Source organism: Staurois parvus, unplaced genomic scaffold, assembly GCF_062004578.1.
Source record: "Staurois parvus isolate SC_StPar_1 unplaced genomic scaffold, SC_StPar_1.0 ptg002978l, whole genome shotgun sequence".
NCBI classification, from domain to species: Eukaryota; Metazoa; Chordata; class Amphibia; order Anura; family Ranidae; genus Staurois; species Staurois parvus.
In genome coordinates this window covers 285844-290000 of record NW_028320774.1, presented here as the reverse complement: position 1 = coordinate 290000, position 4157 = coordinate 285844, and the positions used below count along the sequence as shown (strand labels likewise).

Here is a 4157-nt window from a genome sequence, read left to right as displayed (position 1 = left end):
GACTGGGGACTCCAGAAGAGGATATTTGGGGTTGCTCTGTGCAATACCATTGCACAGAGCAGGTAAGTATAATATATTTGTTACTTTTTTTCAGCCTGATATTAAAGTGTCTTAGCTGCTGCAATCTTTGCTTGTTCAGACTGAGCGATAGTGAAGAGGCTGGTATCTGGTGTGATCGTGTGAGAGTCTAAATCCTAGCGGCTGCACAGTCCCATTTCCTAGTTCAGAAAGATCAGCAGCGAGGAGGTTGGTATCTGATATGTGGTTGTAAAGTCATCCTACCTTAAGTCACAGGGTGTCCTTGCTGCTCCATCACTTCTTCCCATAGTCCAACCCAGGAGAAGTACTCTGTAGATGACGGGACGTCTCTGACATCTGGCAGGCAGATCACAGCTTCTCTCTACTATGTCCTCAGAAGACTCTTCACTCCACGGACCAGCTGAAAGGTGACAGTATTCTGGGTCAGAGAAAACCATCATAAGACACGGAGTAACCCTGAGATGACAGAGATAGGCTGAACAGTGTCCGGAATTGCTGCCTCCTGGTTATCATCCCCAAGGACCGCCTCCATATCTCCAGATCATCCAACCCAAAGAATGCAGATTGTGAGTTCTAACTTCACTTCCTGAAAACACCCATAGTACCGGCGGGACAATGTCGGGGCCCATAGCACCAGCGGGACAATGTCAGGGCCCATAGCACCAGCGGGACAATGTCAGGGCCCATAGCACCAGCGGGACAATGTCAGGGCCCATAGCACCAGCGGGACAATGTCAGGGCCCATAGCACCAGCGGGACAATGTCAGGGCCCATAGCACCAGCGGGACAATGTCAGGGCCCATAGCACCAGCGGGCCAATGTCAGGACCCATAGCACCAGCGGGCCAATGTCAGGGCCCATAGCACCAGCGGGACAATGTCAGGGCCCATAGCACCAGCGGGACAATGTCAGGGCCCATAGCACCAGCGGGACAATGTCAGGGCCCATAGCACCAGCGGGACAATGTCAGGGCCCATAGCACCAGCGGGACAATGTCAGGGCCCATAGCACCAGCGGGACAATGTCAGGGCCCATAGCACCAGCGGGACAATGTCAGGACCCATAGCACCAGCGGGACAATGTTACGACCCACAGCACCAGCAGGACAATGTCAGGGCCCATAGTACCAGCGGGACAATGTCAGGACCCCAGTAAAACTTCTTATTCCTTGCATGTACATAATCCCATCTCTCCCCTCTATCTCACTGCCCCCCATCTGTCCATCCATGTCTGGAGGCACCATACACCCCATCCCTCCCCTCTATCTCACTGCCCCCCATCTGTCCATCCATGTCTGGAGGCACCATACACCCCCATCCCTCCCCTCTCACTATCCTCATTTGTCCATCTATGTCTGAAGGCACCATACACCCCATCCCATCTAGTTCCGCCAGTAAAATCTATTACCAGCTACCTCTGAGGAGGATAAAATATATAGAGGGAGGTGAGGAGGGGGATACAACATAGAGGGGGGTGATACAACATAGAGGGGGTGAGGGGGGTACACAACATAGAGGGGTGTGAGGGGGATACACAACATAGAGGGGCGTGAGGGGGATACACAACATAGAGGGGGATACACAACATAGAGGGGGATACACAACATAGAGGGGGATACACAACATAGAGGGGGGTGAGGGGGATACACAACATAGAGGGGGTGAGGGGGATACACAACATAGAGGGGGGTACAATACAGAGGGGGGTGAGGGGGGTACAATACAGAGGGGGGTGAGGGGGGTACAATACAGAGGGGGGTGAGGGGGGTACAATACAGAGGGAGGTGAGGAGGGTACAATACAGAGGGGGGTACAATACAGAGGGGGGTACAATACAGAGGGGGGTACAATACAGAGGGGGGTGAGGGGGGTACAATATAGAGGGGTGGTGAGAGGGTACAATATAGAGGGGGGTGAGCGGGTACAATATAGAGGGGGGTTAGGGGGATACAATATAGAGGGGGGTACAATATAGAGGGGGGTGAGGGGGGTAAAATACAGAGGGGGGTGAGGGGGGTAAAATACAGAGGGGGTACAATACAGAGGGGGGTGAGGAGGGTACAATACAGAGGGGGGTGAGGGGGATACAATACAGAGGGGGGTGAGGGGGATACAATACAGAGGGGGTGAGGGGGATACAATATTGAGGGGGGTACAATATAGAGGGGGGGTGAGGGGGGTACAATATAGAGGGGGGTGAGGGGGGTACAATATAGAGGGGGTGAGGGGGGTACAATATAGAGGGGGGTGAGGGGGGTACAATATAGAGGGGGGGTGAGGGGGGTACAATATAGAGGGGGAGGTGAGGGGGGTACAATATAGAGGGGGAGGTGAGGGGGGTTACAATACAGAGGGGGTGAGGGGGATACAATACTGAGGGGGGTACAATATAGAGGGGGGGTGAGGGGGGTACAATATAGAGGGGGTGAGGGGGATACAATATAGAGGGGGGTGAGGAGGGTACAATATAGAGGGGGGGTGAGGGGGGTACAATATAGAGGGGGAGGTGAGGGGGGTACAATATAGAGGGGGAGGTGAGGGGGGTTACAATACAGAGGGGGGTGAGGGGGGATACAATATAGAGGGGGGTACAATATAGAGGGGGGGGTGAGGGGGGTACAATATAGAGGGGGAGGTGAGGGGGGTACAATATAGAGGGGGGCGAGGGGGATACAATATAGAGGGGGGCGAGGGGGATACAATATAGAGGGAGGTGAGGGGGGATACAATATAGAGGGAGGTGAGGGGGGTACAATATAGAGGGGGGGTGAGGGGGGTACAATATAGAGGGGGGTGAGGGGGATACAATATAGAGGGGGGTGAGGGGGATACAATATAGAGGGGGGTGAGGGGGATATAATACTGAGGGGGATACAATATAGAGGGGGGTGAGGAGTGAAAAGAGCGGACATAAAATACATTATTACCTCAGGCGCCATCCTCCTCAGCCACACCCGGAGAACACGCCAGTCCCGCCATGATCACTTCCCCCGCCCACTTCACAGAGCGACTTCCTGGGTGGGGCACAAGGAGATGACGTCAACGTGCATGGTATACGGCTTCACAGCAAGCTCACGTTGTTTTTGCGGCTCCGCCCCCTACCTTCTGATTTGCTGCTGTCTAATTAGGGCCCTCCATCCCCGCCCCCATCTATAACCATCCATCATTCATTTGTTACCTATATAACTAACGATAAATCATACACTAGTGATGATCCAATCAGAAGATGGGGGGCGGAGCCGTACAACCCCGGAGGACATGAAGGCAATGATGGAATTCTCTGTATTATCTTCAGTACAATGGCGGCCTGACAGACGTGTGTGACCAGAGATACAAATAAAGATATAGTATACAAACTAATACATGTCCCACCATACATACTACGGCGCATGTCCGGGCCGCCATCCTTGACAGGTACAAAGCTTCTTCAAGAAGAAAATTAGGAAACTGCAGAGAATTTCTCCTTCCCGGCCGATTGTATCGGGAGGAATAATATTCTGTCAGAACTCTGGTAGTCATACCAGACTCAGCCAGCAGATGGCAGCGCAGTCCTGACGTAGAGCGCTTAGAAATACAAAGTACTACCACATCCATCCACAAGGCGGCAGAAGAGTACCGGTTATATTCTGTTTATAGAAAAATCAATGTGAGCGCTTCCAGGATCAGCCAGCAGATGGCAGTGCAATAATGTCATATCATGTGCTAACAGATCAATCCTCAAAGCGGCGACAAAGTACTTGTAATATTCTGGTATAGAATATAATGCTGAACGCTTCCAGGAACGGCCAGCAGATGGCAACCTAGTAACTGTATGACGTACGGCGCATGCCCAGTCTGGCGCCATTATGTAGTGGAAAATTGTTTAGAACTTCGAGAAAATGGCGATCACGGCAGACGGAAATGTTTTGTGTCGTGTGAGAGCAGCTGCCATTTTGTACAGTCTTCAAAAATATGGCCACCATCACAGACATTCTTCTCTTACAGTTTTTCTTCAGGTTTTGGCATTATTTTGGATAAGACAAACTACAGAGTGATTGGACACAGATGAAGCGCTGAGCAAACTGCTAGAAACTGCATTTAGATTTACAAGAGCGGGAAAATGTTACTGGACTCCGCCCC

General features: G+C 52.0%; 1 long non-coding RNA gene across 1 annotated transcript in view; it reads right to left on the bottom strand.

Annotated features, from left to right (window-relative positions):
- The window catches only part of LOC149428764 (uncharacterized), a 3234-nt gene extending 205 nt beyond the window's left edge, over nt 1–3029 (bottom strand). The window contains exons 1-2 of the long non-coding RNA XR_016310684.1: nt 2966–3029; nt 1–439 (exon numbers count right to left, since the gene is read on the bottom strand). The exon at nt 1–439 is cut by the window's left edge and continues 205 nt beyond it. This is a non-coding gene — a long non-coding RNA (uncharacterized LOC149428764). The remainder of the gene's footprint in view (nt 440–2965) is intronic.
- Nucleotides 3030–4157: the final 1128 nt, after the last annotated feature.